The sequence below is a fragment of the Triticum aestivum genome, chromosome 1D (genome assembly GCF_018294505.1).
Source record: "Triticum aestivum cultivar Chinese Spring chromosome 1D, IWGSC CS RefSeq v2.1, whole genome shotgun sequence".
Lineage (NCBI taxonomy): Eukaryota > Viridiplantae > Streptophyta > Magnoliopsida > Poales > Poaceae > Triticum > Triticum aestivum.
Genome location: NC_057796.1, coordinates 171,712,550 through 171,731,096, shown reverse-complemented (window position 1 = coordinate 171,731,096; position 18,547 = coordinate 171,712,550).

Genomic DNA, 18,547 nt, shown 5'->3' with positions numbered 1-18,547 from the left:
CCGAGGAGGTTTTGGTGTGTGTGTCTGTGTGTGTGTGTGTGGAGGGGGGGGGTGTTTGAGGAAATGATGTGGGTACTGAAAATTTTACTACGCGGGAGTTAAACGCGGGAGTGAAATGCCGGGGTATTGAAAATTTTGATGATAGTGCATCGCACATGGTCCGGAGCTAACAACCGTGTGTTATGAAACAGAAAAACCCTCGAGCTAGGCAGATATTTTCGAGGGATGCAGGCGGGATTGGGAACAAGAAACAACACACACGGTCGAAACAGAATAACCGTGTGTTATCAAACAGAAAAAAAGCTGTAGGCGGGTAGATATTTTTAAGAGGGAAGCCTCGTGGAGCCCAATGCACATGGTTAGTTTGAGTGAACCGCGTCTGTTGCGTCATCCGACTTGTCTAATGTTCATAAATTTGGCAAAAAATGACGCGGGAGAGGGTCAGGACACGAAAACACTTGCATAGGGATCAAATTTATGTATGAAAAGAGTGGTTTGATTTTCAAATGCCAAATGCAACTTCGATGTGGCACCTATCTCGCAAAGCGCACGGTATTGCTTGCCCCCACCCCCCTCGTGTCGGCACGGAGGGAATCCTAAGCTATGAATGCATGCCCCTCTCCCCCAACCGAGGTTCACCTAGCAAAGTGCGAAGTAGCTAGAAGCCCCCCTCCCTCGTGTCGGCACGAAGGGAATCCTAAGCTATGAATGCATGTCCCACCCCAACCAAGGTTCACCTAGCGAAGTGCGAAGTAGCTAGCAACCCCCCTCCCTTGTGTCGGAACGAAGGGAGTCCTAAGTTATGAATGCATGCCCCCCAACCGAGTTTCACCTAGCAAAGTGCGAAGTAGCTAGCAGCCCCCCTCGTGTCGGCACGAAGGGAATCCTAAGCTATGAATGCATGCCCCCCAACCGAGGTTCACCTAGCAAAGTGCGAAGTAGCTAGCAGCCCCCCTCATGTCGCCACGAAGGGAATCCTAAGCTATAAATGCATGCCCCAACCGAGGTTCACCTAGCAAAGTGCGAAGTACATAGCAGCCCCCCACACACACACTTTCAGTCGGCGGGCCAGAGAGGCATATCTCACCAATATGGATCATAAAATGTACCAAGAATAATCCACCTTGGTCATACAACCTCTCTCTTGTTGTTGGTCAAAGTGATAGCCGTCCATGCGACCCCGGAGATGGGCTAGCTCGCCAATAATCACGCAAGTAGCTAGTCCCCAAAGACAACCACTGCATGCGTGTGGCCCAAACATATGTATGGAGAGGTGTGTTTTTAGTAACAATGGAACAACTTTGATGTGGCACCATGATTTTGAACTAGAAATCCCCACACCGAGTGAGGGTTAGGTTGACAATGCATATGTATGTCACACCACACTTCAAGCCAACGATGAGGATTCATGCATGCATGCGTGCATAGTATATGCGCTCAAACTTAATTAGGTCTGAAAATCACCATGACCTATACTACGATAACACGAACCAAATGAAGAATCCGCCATGGTAACCTATCTTGTTGTCGCTCAAGGTAATCATGGATGTCCACGTGGGCCCATGAATATATAGGCTTGTCGACAATAACCACGCGAGGGAGTGTACCGTTCGAAGGCAACCACTACATGCATATGTATGGTGGTGATGCGTGCATGCATGTTTGAATACCATTTCACAACATTGACGTGGCGCGTGTGTCAAAAATCGTACACTAGCTCCCCACAGAGAGCGAGATCGGTTCATGACGTGTCGTTGTACTAGCCACTTCGACTCGATGGGAGGGATTCATGCGTACACATGCATGTGTGTGTGCTCAAACTGTATCACGCATGTCATCCCAGAGAAAAAATAATAATCCCCTCATAAGTCAAATTAACCTCTCTTGCTATCAGGCAAAAAGTAGTGATGGACCAAGCGGGCCCACAGATGGAAAGCATCGATATCTCTGATAACCGCTTAAGTGGGTGCGAGAGGATAACCACCACCGCTTTGCATGTGGGTCTAACATATATATGTTGAATACCCAAAATGCACAACTTTGATGTGCCACATTCCTCAAAAATTGTAAACCATGCACCCACACAGAGCGAGGTTCATGAAGCGTACTACATATGATGGTCCCCTTCCACCCTCTTCACCGCATACTATATGCTCCTGCCGTAATATGTACAACCCAAAAGAATCCTCATCGATGGTGAAATTAATTAACCTTTCCCGATGTAGGTCAAAGTGATGCATGCATGCATCAACGATGGCCTCGTGGGCCCACAGATGGAAGCGTTACACGTGAGTGTCCTAGCTAGGATAACCACCGCGTGCATGCATGTGGCCCAAAGAGGTGTTGTGTGATGTTTGAATAGCCAATTTCCCAATTTTGATGTGGCACGTGCCTCAGTAACCGAAAAGTCCCAACACTGAGTGAGGTGTACTTGTTCACGGACGCGTACGTATAGTATATATGCTAGTCCCCTCCCACCTCTTCGACGCGTACCATATACCACCGTAACAAAACAAAAAATATTCTACCTTGCTGGTCAAATTAACCTCACTGCCGATTGTTTGTCAAAGTGATGGACGATGACCTCTCAGGCCCACGGAAAGCGTCAAACACGAGTATCGAGTGTCGTGTAGGACAACCATCGACTGGATGTGGCCAAAACATGTATGTATGAAAGGGTTGTGTAATGTTTTAAATAACGAATTCACGACTCTAATGTGGCACCGGCCTGCCTAACAAAACGGCCAACCCACACGGTGACTCACAACTCGTAGTGTACTACGAGCCACCCGCCACCCCTAGACGCACACACCCACACCCACACCTCGAATCCATCGCAACTACGATGCATGTTAAATTAATTATCTCGCGATGAACATATGTTACCAAAGGAGGTACGTTTTAATTTTGAAAAAATCATAGAGATCATTAAGACATTTTAGTACAATAATTGATTGATTTTCTATGGGTATAATGTGCAAAAATCAAATTTGAGCTACATGCACACGTGACAGTGCACCTAAATGGATTGCAAAAACACATGTGTCTCACTGGGTGCATGTTTACTCCCCGTGCAACAAATTTCAAACATTGAGAATCTTGATTTTTAAATTATAGTACATCCAAAACTTATTTGAAGTTCATGAAACTTATCGTGTTGTCATATGGACACCAATACAAAGTGGCATTGTACTTTTTTTGTCAAGTTTGAGACTAGTTTTGATGTAATCTTTATCGAATTACAAACGGGAGATTATTAATAATGGGGAACCAATATACCAAACGGATCATTTATTCGAACCGTGAGCGTTAGACCAACAATGGATATGTGCCTTGCTTCGGTTAAGCAATAAAGCGGCAGCATTAATCATCCAAATTGAAAAAATATACGTGCTGCCGCGCGACCCGTGTGCCATGCGAGCAGGCGTGAATTGACGGGACACATGCAAGCAGTCTGCCGCACAGGCAGGCCGGGAGGCGTGCAGGTGTGTGAATTGACGGAGGCGTGCTTGCTGCACAGTGTCATCGGGAGGCGTGCGAGTAGTTGTGTGAAACTTTGGTAGGCATGCCAGCAGTCCGGTACGCAGGCTCACCGGGAGGTGAGCCATCGGTTTGATCGCCACCCTCTCTCTCCCACAACTCCCGAATACTGTCCAAATACTGTCATCATTGCCTTTGGGTAGAAAACTTCCAAATACTGTCATCGTTGCGTCATAGCATTCTCTGCCCAAGTCGAATTGAGCCTTCAGAGCCATTATTTATGAGATGGCATCCAGCTGACAAAGCTCAGTGTGCTCGTGGAGAGGACGTTTTGAAGACTCCAACATTTCATTGAAGGCCTTACCAGATTCCTCTATCTCATCGTCCGAGTCCCGAGCATCATCAAAGTCTTGCACCATGTCTTGCATGCCGGTACCATGCTCGTCGGTGCGACGACGAAGCACTTCAGCTTTGGCTCGTTGGGCAGACTCGCCATGAAATGTCCACACCGTATAATCTGGCGTAAAACCCCACTTCTGCAGGTGTTTGCCCATTTCATCCTCTGTCCTCTTGTGCCAATTGTTGAACCCGACACATGGGCACCATGTTGTCCTCTGGCCATTTGCAAATGCGGCTCTCAGAAACCGCTTGGTTTTTGTTAACCATTCAATGGTCATGTCTTTCTGACTAGTGTGACTGGTGTACATCCACGCATGATCAGTCATCTTGCCTAGCTACTGGACACATAAGAAATATATATCAGCATTTATATATTCATCAGTCAATGGAGTTTGTCACTTTTATTACGTCCATGCAACCTAGATGCTAATAGGTAAAGATAGGTCCTAATCCTACCCAAGTATGTGTAGATTGGTTTCATTTTCCCATGCTCTACTCCAGATCCGATGCAAAATTTCGGCAGCACCTCCCCGCTGTTCTCCTGATACACGTCTCGGCAATAAGCAGAGAGGATGTGTACCCGGAGAACAACAGGGAGGCACTGACGAAATTCTGCATCGGATCCGGAGCAGAGCATATGGGAAAACGAACCCAATCTACACATACTCGGTCTGTCCATGGATAACGTAGGACAATTCGAAGGAATCACAGTTATAAATATGCAAATGCATGCATATTTATAGATGTAACCCTTTCGAACGGGAGACGCATAGTGGTCACACATACTGATGATTGAAAACACCTATAGCTAGCAAGTTTCATCGGCACGAAGACTGGAATAGAGCAAATGAAGGGGGGAGGAGGAGATGCCATTTGTGCTCACCCATGAACACAGGGGCAGAGCTCGTCGAACACTAGACCCTCGCAGCGACGAAAAAACTGCACATTTAAATCGAAAGATGAGTAACATAGCAATTTTGTTTTTTCCGTCAACCTAACTAAATATTTACAACAGGACGAGCGGGTTAGGGGGTTCCTTGGCGTGGATGGAACCCTAAATAGCAAGTATCATCGGTGCGAGATACATGTGGCGCTCGGCGTTGAGCACTAGATCCACATCCCACAAGTGAAGTCAGCGCCCGGCGTCCCGCAACAATAGTTCTGGTGGTCGATGACGGTCGAGCACCTTGGCGAATTTTTCTGGCAGCCTTTGCGATGAGGACTAAAGCCAAGTTTTGAAATTTCAAACAACCAAACCTACTTGAGTCAGTTTGGTTGTTTCAAGTTTCAACACTTGCCTTTTAATCATCATCGCAGAGGCTGCCAGACAAATTCGCTATGGTGTTCGACCGCCATTGATGCTAAGAACTATTGCTGTGGGACGCTGGACACCGGCGTCTCTTGTGGGACGTGGATGTAGTGTTCGACACTGATGGCCACATGTATCTCGCACCGGCGATACTTGCTATTTAGGGTTCCATCGACAACGAGGAATCCCCTAATCCGCTCGACCCGGTTTCATCGATGATGCACCCCTAATCTTCTTCTTCCTCCTCTTCTTCTTCTTCTTCTTCTTCTTCTTCTTCTTCTTCTTCTTCTTCTTCTTCTTCCTCTTCTTCTTCTTCTTCTTCTTCCTCTTCTTCTTCTTCTTCCTCTTCTTCTTCTTCTTCCTCTTCCTCTTCTTCTTCTTCGTCTTCTTCCTCTTCGTCTTCTTCCTCCTCCTCCTCTTCTTCTTCTTCTTCTTCTTCTTCTTCTTCTTCTTCTTCTTCTTCTTCTTCTTCTTCTTCTTCTTCTTCTTCTTCTTCTTCTTCTTCTTCTTCTTCTTCTTCTTCTCCTTCTTCTCCTTCTTTTTTCATCTTTCTTCTTTCTTCTTAACCTAAACTAAACCTAATAAACTTAACCTAAACTAAACTAAATCTAAACCTAAAAAACAGAAACAAAACCTAAAGTAAACCAAGCCTAAATTAAACTAAACCTAATTAAACTAAATCTAAAAAAATAGAAAAAAGAAAAAAAAAAGGATGTCTCACCTTCAGGCGCGACAGGGGGTGCCGGATGGAGTAGGGGGGCGGCAGGGCGCCGGGTCGGCCTAGGCGCCTCGGGGCGGCGGGGCGGGGCGACTGAGGCGGGGCAGCGGGGCCGGGCCGGGGCGGCCTAGCGGGACGGCGGAGCGGCGGGGGCGGCTTGGGCACAGGGCGGCAGCGCGGGTGTGATGAGGGAGGGAGAGAGAGGGGGGAGAGAGAGAGGGACGTGGGGCTGGCGGCTATTTAGTTTAGGTCACAACTCTTTGTCGTACGCTAGCGGACGGCAAAGAGCCTAGATAACGGACGTTAGTTGGCCACTTTCTGTGCCGTCAGCTAGCCGACGGCAAAGACTCTTTGCCGTCCGCTAACTGACAGCAAAGAAAGTGGCCGTTAGGAGGCCCTCGATGGTACGCCACCCTCCCTCTTTGCCGTCTGCTATTGGACGAAAAAGATTCTATGCCGTCTGCTAGCGGACGGCAAAGAACTGGCTGACGGCAAACATCATCTTTGCCATCCGCTCTTTCTTTGCCGTCAGCTTTCTGTATGCTGATGGCGAAGACTTCCTTTGCCGTCAGCTAGCGGACGACAAAGAAATTGCTAGCAGCAAAGATCCTGATTCCAGTAGTGTACTCCACATAATGGTGCGCCAGAGCGGCCACACCCCGCATCCTCGCCACACACACAATCTTCTCTCTCCGCTTGCATCCTCGATGCCGCTTTCAGTCCTCAAAGCCATCAGTGTATGAGGATGCTGCCGAAGCACCCCATCATAGGGAGTGGCAACGCCGGGGCTGCTAAAGCACCAGAGCACAGCGTGGAGATGGAGACAGAGGTTGCCGTCACTGCTGATGAGTTATCGCTGCACCCTAACGTCATGGACGGCGTCGAGCTTCCACGGCTGGAGGAGGAGTTCTACACCGACTCTGGTGACGACCCCGGTGACGACTCCGACGACCACTCCGGCGACGACTCCGACGACGACGGACAACTGGTTAGTCATTTATACCCATTTATGTGTCAAATAGATCATAGGTTTTCTCTGGTTACTCCTACCTCCCCCTTTTTGGAATAGAAATCCTATGGTTATGTTCTCCCAATCCATGAAATCTGAGTAAGTTTCGTTAGATCCATGTAGTGTATTGATTGTTTGAATGGTACAAGTGATAAGTGATTAGTTCTTTCATCTGTGCAAATGATTTCTACTAGTAATCCGACTAGGGTTAGTGTTCCTGCTAATAATTCCTAGCCAGGACTTGACAATTGATTTTGAATTACCTACATATGTTTGTGCCATTATTTTCTTCAAGATTGGTCTGGACATAGACGACTGTGCTTAAAAATTGAACCATAATCTCTGGATATGTATAAATAAACAGCCAGAAATTCCTAATCCTACTTCACGGCATGTAATTATTGATTTGATGCCAAATTTGTTTTACTATTTGTATAGGTGTTGTCTAACGATGTGGATAGCGAGGATGAAGATGGTTAGAGGAGGTACAAGAGGAAAATCCTGAGGGAGCTTTATGCGGGAATGCATAACAGGCGTGTTAGTACCTGGAACAGCGGCTATCGATTCCCATTTTGCGACCACATGCTTCATGACGCGTATCTAAGTGTTCTGGCGCATGCAAGAGGACGAGCCATTGGCTCCTTCAAGCAGAAGTATTCTTGCAGGGTGGCGCACGGGGCATACGCCGAGTACCTGGAGAAGCTTCAGGATCGTGCCGACATGTGAGATGAGATGTGGGATCGAACTATGTACGCTTGAGTATGCTTAATGACGGTTGAACTATGTACTTATGGTTGAACTATGCTTGTGTACGTGTACACTTATTATCTATGTGTGAGTATGTTTAATCTATGTTTACTTATGTCTAACCGTGGGATATGGATGCAATCAGTTCGGTTGAAGGAATCTACCTCCTTCTTGGTTTATTGGTCCCCTTTGTAATTTGTGTTAAATTTTGACCAAAGGTTTAACAGACAAAATGTTAGTGCAGGTCAACAAAACTTATATCGTTGGATGGGTATTTGAGCATAGTGTTCAGTGATATAATTTTTGGTGACATGCATAAACATTTCTTAGTTAAATATTTGGTCAAAATTTGGTAAAAATTACAAAGGGAACCAATAAACAAGGACGGAGGTAGTACGTCAATCAGACACGGTTTCAAAAATTGGAACCGTGTGCAATGACTTTCATTTTGCCTGTTGCGTCAACCACACACGGTTGGCTCTAGCAAACCGTCGCCTCCAAAATTCTTTGTGGGACAGAAAACCCTCACCACCCAATTCAAAAAAGAAAAAAGAAAACCCTCACCATCCCCACGTCACAAAAACCCTCACCCGCCCGCCACCCCCTCCGGTCCCCATTCACACCTGCACAAGCTCCTCCGTGTCTATGCATGGCACTTCCTATCGCGGCAGTAAACACTTTGCTCGACGCCTGCCGCCGCCGCCAGGCTGCCGGCAAAGCCCACCGCATTTCGCCACTTCCGCTTGCCGCCACCTATCGCCATCGACTTTCTCGACGCGGCTCGCGGTCGACCCAGCTGCGCTCGATTGGGGAATCTGCCGTACTAAGGGTTCTTTCTCATGGACAACAAGGTAACTAATTTAATGAGATATTATCTCATCTCTTATCCCAGTTCATCTACCTCCTTTAATCACCCGGCCGAAATCGCCATGAATTCATTTTTATTCGAGCTGATTTGAGGGTTTTCTTCCGTTCATAGAGTGTATAGTGCGCGGACACATCAAGACCTTGCGGCCTCCGCCAGACATTCCATCTCACCCTACCAGATGACTTGAGGATGCGCTCGGTATGTTCAATCTCACTCTAAATCGGCTGGCATGGCCTACTTTCCTGAACATATTCTAACTATTACTACATTTGGATAAAAGGTGCCACATGCACCATTAAAAGTGCAATCATGCCCTAACATAACAAGTTTGAATAATAGCTAGCACAAATAGTCAACATATAGCATGACCATACTAAAATACTACTTCTCCCCCTTTGACAGCAACAAGTAAAAAGGGGCGAAGAACTAGACGGACTCTATCACTCCTGGTGGAAGTCATCATCACCATCAAAGAACTCGGCGTATGATACGTCTCCGTCGTATCTATAATTTTTTATTGTTCCATGCCAATATTATTCAACTTTCATATACTTTTTGGCAACTTTTTATACTTTCTTTGGGATTAACATATAGATCCAGTGCCCAGTGCCAGTTCCTGTCTGTTGCATGTTTTATGTTTCGCAGAATATCCATATCAAACGGAGTCCAAACGGGATAAAAACAGACGGAGCTTATTTTTGGAATATTTGGAAAATTCCGAAAGAAGAATCAACGCGATACGGTGCCCGAGGTGGCCACGAGGCAGGGGGCGCGCCCCTGACCCTCATGGGCCCCTCGTAAGGCGGTTGATGCTCTACTTTGGCCGCAAGAAAGCTAATTTTTGGAAAAAGATCCAGGCGAAGGTTTCAACCCAATCGGAGTTACGGATCTCTGGATATAAAAGAAACGGTGAAAGGGCAGCAGAGGAGAACGCGGAAACAGAGAGAGACAGAGAGACAGATCCAATCTCGGAGGGGCTCTCGCCCCTCCCACGGCATGGAGGCCAAGGACCAGAGGGGAAACCCTTCTCCCATCTAGGGAGGAGGTCAAGGAAGAAGACGAAGGGGCCCCTCTGCCCTTCTCTTCCGGTGGCGCCGGAACGCTGCCGTGGCCATCATCATCACCGCAATCTTCACCAACAACTTCACCGCCATCATCACCAATTCTTCCCCCTCTATGCAGCGGTGTAACCTCTCTCTTACCCGCTGTAATCTCTACTTAAACATGGTGCTCAACGCTATATATTATTTCCCAATGATGTATGGCTATCCTATGATGTTTGAGTAGATCCGTTTTGTTCCACGGGTTATTTGATGATCAAGATTGGTTTGAGTTGCATGTTTTATTATTGGTGCTGTCCTATGGTGCTCTCCATGTCGTGCAAGCGTGAGGGATTCCCGCTGTAGGGTTTGCAATATGTTCATGATTTTCTTATGGTGGGTGGCGTGAGTGAACAGAAGCACAGACCCGAGTAAGTAGGTTGTTTACGTATGGGATAAAGAGGACTTGATGCTTTAATGCTATGGTTGGGTTTTACCTTAATGATCTTTAGTAGTCGCAGATGCTTGCTAGAGTTCCAATCATAAATGCATATAATCCAAGTAGAGAAAGTATGTTAGCTTATGCCTCCTCCTCAAATAAAATTGCAATAATGATTACCGGTCTAGTTATCGATTGCCTAGGGACAAACAACTTTCTCGTGACAAAAAGCTCTCTACTAAAACTAATTTAGTTGTGTCTTTATCTAAACAGCCCCTAGTCTTTATTTACATGCTCTTTACTTTCTTGCAAGCTTATCCAAAAACACCTACAAAGTACTTCTAGTTTCATACTTGTTCTAGGTAAAGCGAACGTTAAGCGTGCGTAGAGTTGTATCGGTGGTCGATAGAACTTGAGGGAATATTTGTTCTACCTTTAGCTCCTCGTTGGGTTCAACACTCTTACTTATCGAAAGAGGCTACAATTGATCCCCTATACTTGTGGGTTATCAATACCTTTTTCTGGCGCCGTTGCCGGGGAGCAATAGCGTGGGGTGAATATTCTCGTGTGTGCTTGTTTGCTTTATCACTAAGTAATTTTTATTTGTTGTTATTAGTTGTTCTTTATCTTTAGTTATGGATATGGAACACGAAAAACCAAAAAATTAGGTGTACTTGCTGCTCATGGAGTTGGGGAACCTCCTAAAACCCTCGATGCTCGTTATGTGACAGAAATTATGTACTACTTTGATAATCCAGAGAAATCCCCATTCAATTTGGTAATGGGAGTAACGTTGGATCAACGTGAATACTTTAGGGATTATCGCTTGACACAAAAAGGCAAACTATTATGGGATCAAATTTATATGTTGAAGTGGTATGCTAGGCAACTATGCTTGAGATATGATTGTACTTGTTGCTCTAGGATGAAGGCTCCACACCTTCCCTTTTCATGCAAATTTAATGATAATGAAACCTTGGCTTCTTATGCTAGAGGTATATATGATTACTATGATGTGGAACAAATAGAAGAATTTGTTGCTTTTAAGGGTGCTTATGAAATTGAATCCTTGTTTGAAAAGTATGAAGCTTTTGATGATGATGTTTATAGGCCTGAAAATTTAGCTATCCTAAAATATTTCTATGATAATTATGAATATACTTCCTATATTGATGCTCTTATTGAGAAAGTCTCCGCTGTCCAAGAAGAGACTAATATTTTGCAGGAACCTATGGAAGAAGAAATTGATGAAACTGTGAGCTCATTGGATGAAAAAGATGATGAGGAGAGCGAAGAACAAAAGGAGGAAGAGCGGATTAGCTACCCGTGCCCACCTTCTAATGAGAGTAACTCTTCAACTCATACATTGTTTAATTTCCCTTCGTGCTTACCGAAGGATGATTGCTATGATGATTGTTATGATCCCGTTGATTCTTTTTGAAATATCCCTTTTTGATGATGCTTGCTATGCTTGTGGCCAAGATGCCAATATGAATTATGCTTATGGAGATGAACTTGCTATAGTTCCTTATGTTAAACATGAAATTGTTACTATTGCACCCACGCATGATAGTCCTATTATCTTTTTGAATTCTCCCGACTACACTATATCGGAGAAGTTTGCACTTATTAAGGATTATATTGATGGGTTGCCTTTTACCGTTGCACATGATGATTTTGATGAATATAATATGCATGTGCTTGCTGCTCCTACTTGCAATTATTATGAGAGAGGAACTATATCTCCACCTCTCTATGTTTCCAACATGGTAAAATTGCAAGAAACTGTTTATACTATGCATTGGCCTTTACTATGTGTGCATGAATTGTTATTTATGACATGACGATGCATAGGAAGAGAGTTAGACTTTGTCATTGCTTGATATATGTTGCTTTGTGCTCACTACTAAATGCCAAATCATTGCTAATTAAAATTGGCTTTGATATACATTGGGATCCGGGTGGATTCACTACTTGAGCACTATATGCCTAGCTTAATGGCTTTAAAGAAAGCGCTGCCAGGGAGACAACCCGGAAGTTTTAGAGAGTCATTTATTTCTGTTGAGCGCTTTCATATAGTTTAAAAACAACAAAAATAAATAGGGGAACCCAAAACTTTTCAAAAAGGGAAGTGAAAGTGAGAAAGACAAGCATTGTTGAAGTGGGAGAGCTCCTTGAACTTTGTTCATGCTCACGACAACTTTGTGAATCTTGATTACAGAAACTTTTCAACAAAAATAATTATCCCCTTGTACAATTCCATTGTATTATAAAAATAATGTGCCAAGGTTTGCCTTTAGGATGTTTACAATACTTGTTGGTTTGTACGGTGCAGGACAGAAACTTTGGCAGTAATGCGCGATTTTACATTTTTTACTGGAACGTCAAATGGTTCTTATTCTTTTTGCACTGTCTTTATATACAAATTCTTTATTTTTCCTAATTTTGGAAGAATTTTTCAAGTACCAGAAGTATGGTTAATGTTCAGATTATTACAGACTGCTCTGTTTTAGACAGATTCTGTTTTTGATGCATAGTTTGCTTGTTTTGATGAAACTATCAATTTATATCAGTGGATTAAGCCATGGAAAAGTTATATTACAGTAGCTACAATGCAAAAACAAAATATGAATTGGTTTGCAACAGTACTTAAAGTAGTGATTTGCTTTATTATACTAACGGATCTTACCGAGTTTTCTGTTGAAGTTTTGTGTGGATGAAGTGTTCGATGATCGGGAAGGTTTCGATGTGAGAAGAAGGAAGAGAGGCAAGAGCTCAAGCTTGGGGATTCCCGAGGCACCCCAAGTAAATATTCAGGAGACTCAAGCGTCTAAGCTTGGGGATGCCCCGGAAGGCATCCCCTCTTTCTTCAACAAATATCGGTATGTTTTCGGATTCGTTTCATTCATGTGATATGTGCAAATCTTGGAGCGTCTTTTGCATTTAGTTTTCACTTTTATTTTATGCACCATGCTGGTATGAGATAGTCCTTGGTTGATTTATAGAATGCTCATTGCACTTCACTTATATCTTTTGAGTATGGCTTTATAGAATGCTTCATGTGCTTCACTTATATCATTTGAAGCTTGGATTGCCTGTTTCTCTTTACATAGACAACCGCCATTTGTAGAATGCTCTTTTGCTTCACTTATATTTGTTAGAGCGTGGGCATATCTTTTGTAGAAATAATTAAACTCTCGTGCTTCACTTATATCTATTAGAGAGATGACAGGAACTGGTCATTCACATGGTTAGTCATAAAATCCTACATAAAACTTGTAGATCACTGAATATGATATGTTTGATTCCTTGCAATAGTTTTGCGATATAAAGGTGGTGATATTAGAGTCGTGCTAGTTGAGTAATTGTGAAATTGAGAAATACTTGTGTTGAGGTTTGCAAGTCCCGTAGCATGCACGTATGGTGAACCGTTATGTAACGAAGTTGGAGCATGAGGTGTTTATAGATTGTCTTCCTTATGAGTGGCGGTCGGGGACGAGCGATGGTCTTTTCCTACCAATCTATCCCCCTAGGAGCAGGCGCGTAGTACTTTGTTTCGATAGCTAATAGACTTTTGCAATAAGTATGTGAGTTCTTTATGACTAATGTTGAGTCCATGGATTATACGCACTCTCACCCTTCCATCATTGCTAGCCTCTTCGGTACCATACATTGCCCTTTCTCACCTCGAGAGTTGGTGCAAACTTCGCTGGTGCATCCAAACCCCGTGATACGATACGCTCTATCACACATAAGCCTCATTATATCTTCCTCAAAACAGCCACCATACCTACCTATCATGGCATTTCCATAGCCATTCCGAGATATATTGCCATGCAACTTCCATCATCATCACATACATGACTCGAGCATTCATTGTCATATTGCTTTGCATGATCGTAAGATAGCTAGCATGATGTTTTCATGGCATGTCTGTTTTTTGATGTCATTGCTATGCTAGATCATTGCACATCCTGGTACACTGCCAGAGGCATTCATATAGAGTCATATCTTTGTTCTAGACATTGAGTTGTAAGTAAATAAAAGTGTGATGATCATCATTATTAGAACATTGTCCCATGTGAGGTTATCAAAATAAAAGAGGCCAAAGAAGCCCACCAAAAAAATGAGAGAAAAAGAGAGAAGGGGCAATGTTACTATCCTTTTACCATACTTGTGCTTCAGAGTAGCACCATGATCCTTCATCTAGAGAGTCTCTTGAGTTATCACTTTCATATACTAGTGGGAATTTTCATTATAGAACTTGGCTTGTATATTCCGATGATGGGCTTTCTCAAATGCCCGAGGTCTTCATGAGCAAGCAAGTTGGATGCACACCCACTTAGTTTTCAGTCTGAGCTTTCATACACTTATAGCTCTTAGTGCATCCGTTGCATGGCAATCCCTACTCACTCACATTGATATCTATTGATGGGCATCTCCATAGCCCGTTGATACGCCTAGTTGATGTGAGACTATCTTCTCCTTTTTGTCTTCTCCACACAACCTCCACCATCATATTCTATTCCACCTATAGTGCTATGTCCATGGCTCACGCTCATGTATTGTGTGAAAGTTGAAAAGGTTTGAGAACGTCAAAAGTATGAAACAATTGCTTGGCTTGTCATCGGGGTTGTGCATGATTTGAATATTTTGTGTGGTGAAAATGGAGCATAGCCAGACTATATGATTTTGTAGGGATAACTTTCTTTGGCCATGTTATTTTGAAAAGACATGATTGCTTTATTAGTAGGCTTGAAGTATTATTGTTTTTATGTCAAATGATAGACTATTGCTTTGAATCACTCGTGTCTTAATATTCATGCCATGATTAGACATATGATCAAGATTATGCTAGGTAGCATTCCACATCAAAAATTATCCTTTTTATCATTTACCTACTCGAGGACGAGCAGGAATTAAGCTTGGGGATGCTGATACGTCTCCGTCGTATCTATAATTTTTGATTGTTCCATGCCAATATTATTCAACTTTCATATACTTTTTGGCAACTTTTTATACTATCTTTGGGACTAACATATTGATCCAGTGCCCAGTGCCAGTTCCTGTCTGTTGCATGTTTTATGTTTCGCAGAATATCCATATCAAACGGAGTCCAAACGGGATAAAAAACAGACGGAGCTTATTTTTGGAATATTTGGAAAATTCTGGAAGAAGAATCAACGCGATACGGTGCCCGAGGTGGCCACGAGGCAGGGGCGCGCCCCTGACCCTTGTGGGCCCCTCGTAAGGCGGTTGATGCTCTACTTTGGCTGCAAGAAAGCTAATTTTTGGAAAAAGATCTGGCCGAAGGTTTCAACCCAATCGGAGTTACGGATCTCCGGATATAAAAGAAACAGTGAAAGGGCAGCAGAGGAGAACACGGAAACAGAGAGAGACAGAGAGACAGATCCAATCTCGGAGGGGCTCTTGCCCCTCCCACAGCATGGAGGCCAAGGACCAGAGGGGAAACCCTTCTCCCATCTAGGGAGGAGGTCAAGGAAGAAGAAGACGAAGGGGCCCCCTCTCCCCTTCTCTTCCGGTGGCGCCGGAACGCTGTCGTGGCCATCATCATCACCGCAATCTTCACCAACAACTTCACCACCATCATCACCAACTCTCCCCCCTCTATGCAGCGGTGTAACCACTCTCTTACCCGCTGTAATCTCTACTTAAACATGGTGCTCAACGCTATATATTATTTCCCAATGATGTATGGCTATCCTATGATGTTTGAGTAGATCCGTTTTGTCCCACGGGTTATTTGATGATCAAGATTGGTTTGAGTTGCATGTTTTATTATTGGTGCTGTCCTATGGTGCTCTCCATGTCGTGCAAGCGTGAGGGATTCCCGCTGTAGGGTTTGCAATATGTTCATGATTTTCTTATGGTGGGTGGCGTGAGTGAACAGAAGCACATACCCGAGTAAGTAGGTTGTTTGCGTATGGGATAAAGAGGACTTGATGCTTTAATGCTATGGTTGGGTTTTTCCTTAATGATCTTTAGTAGTCGCGGATGCTTGCTAGAGTTCCAATCATAAATGCATATGATCCAAGTAGAGAAAGTATGTTAGCTTATGCCTCTCCCTCAAATAAAATTGCAATAATGATTACCGGTCTAGTTATCGATTGCCTAGGGACAAACAACTTTCTCGTGACAAAAAGCTCTCTACTAAAACTAATTTAGTTGTGTCTTTATCTAAACAGCCCCTAGTCTTTATTTACATGCTCTTTACTTTCTTGCAAGCTTATCCAAAAACACCTACAAAGTACTTCTAGTTTCATACTTGTTCTAGGTAAAGCGAACGTTAAGCGTGCGTAGAGTTGTATCGGTGGTCGATAGAACTTGAGGGAATATTTGTTCTACCTTTAGCTCCTCGTTGGGTTTGACACTCTTACTTATCGAAAGAGGCTACAATTGATCCCCTATACTTGTGGGTTATCAGCGTACTCGTCACGAGACGGGAAAACGAAGGTGGAAGAGGACGGAGCTGCGGGAATCGGATCATCATCACTCACAGGACTCCCACGGTCACGAAGGCGCTGCTTGAGCTGATTCTTGGAGATGATGAGGCCCTTCTGAACCTCATGATTCTGCTGACAGTTGAAAGTGATTTCCCTCATGATAGCAGACCGAGCCTTGCCTAAGAACGAGGCAAGACGACCACGAGGAGCAGTCGAGGAAGAAGGCGTGCAGGAACCCGTGGGCTGAGACCCAATAGCAGACTTCCTAGGTGGTCGAGGTGCAGCAGCTGGTGCAGGAGAGGCCACGTGCATATGAACAGGAGGCTTCCAAATGGAATGCACAACGGTCTTAGCAACCTCAAATGGAGCAGCGTGATCAATTATGGCCTAAATGAAGGGAGCTTGTGGGAATTGACGCGTCTGAATAAAGCTGGAGAGACGGATCTCATGCCAAATATAGTGGGCGGTGTCAAGAGGCTCAGTAGGTGCATCATGCATACGTACCATCAGATCAATGCAGTAGTTGCGAGCCCTAGAGTGATCTCCCTTCTTAGGATAGAGAGTGCGAAGCACACACTGATAGAGAATGTAGTAGGGATACTAGAAAATGGATGTCTCATTGGGTGGATATTCACGTTCCTCTGGAGTGAGCTCAAAAATGGGTTTAAGAAGAGCCATGCAAGCATCAATCCCTTTGGGCCTATTGTGAGGATCCGTACTATGGATGTGATGACCAACACTGGAGAAGCCCAAAATCTGAACAAAACAGCCATAGGGGATGCTCAGCACAGTGTCATCAGTCATCCATGTGAGAGTGTTGTCTAGCCCAAAGAAGCAGGTGGCATAGAACTGAAGGATGGCAGCTCCAATCACACTTAAAGGTCATTGCTTGACCTAGAGTCATGTCATCAATGATCTTGACCGTATCGTCAGCGAACATGGCAGGATTATCACACATGAACTAAAGATCCATGTATTTATGAGGAGCAAGGCCACGACCGTGGATGAACCTAGAGTAAAGATCTTGCTGCATGCGAGTTCGGAAACGAGGATCCTCGGCATCAGCCACCATCTCATATGGGTTGGTATCCCGTCGGAACTCAAGATATGGACCGGCCCCCACGGTGGTGAAGTCGTGTGTGGGGCGGTCCCCGCTGAAAGGAAGCTCCATTGAGATACGACGACCATGGACCACAGGCATCGCAGCACCATGGACTTGAGGCACAAGAGCCCTCCTAGTGCCAGGCTTGGATTGACCAACAGAATGTCTTGGCGCAATGTCATTCTCTTCCTCCCCAACATAGTCCTCATCATCCGGATCAGAGGCCGACGGACTTGGGGATGGTGCCCGACGCTTCTTCTTAGTGGTGGTCTTTTTCTTCTTAGGTCGAGCATGCACATCGGAGTCGGTGGAACCTTGCCGACGATTGACTGAAACAAATACACGGTAAGGGTACCGATGAGAAGGAGTCAAAAAGTATGAACAGGGATAAAGAAAATTCAACAGTGGGATGAACATTTTCTAACATGACCATAGGACAAGTCCAAGTGGTAGATCAACATATTGACATTCCCATGATTAAGTTGTTTAGCCAAGTACATAGAGAGGATTTTAGGCTAGGCAAGTGACATCAAATCTCTAGAGAGATGTATACACCAAGATAGACATGAGAGATAATGAAACCCTAAGATGGTTTGGTCAAAACAAGAGAAGGAGGCAAGAAAGATAGCATTCATACCCCGGTAAGAAGGATCTGGGCCGCAGTTCTTGGTAAGCGCCATGAAGAACTTCGGCGGTCGATCCATAAGTCAACACCCGAACCGGTCCGTCCCGAGTGATTCACACCTCAACCCAAGGTATGGATTGGATGGAACTGTAGATCGGGAGGAGAAGAAGGCATGGGCAGGATATCGGGGCCGGAGGATGGAGGAGATGGCTGGGGTAGCGCAGGAGCACAGCCCGGCAGTGGCGGCTACTGTTGGAATAGATGGGGAGAGCACGGGAGAGAATGGGGAACTGCCCCCAAATCCCGAGCCCTCCCCCGTTATGTGTGGCTGCGGGCGATGGGCCGGA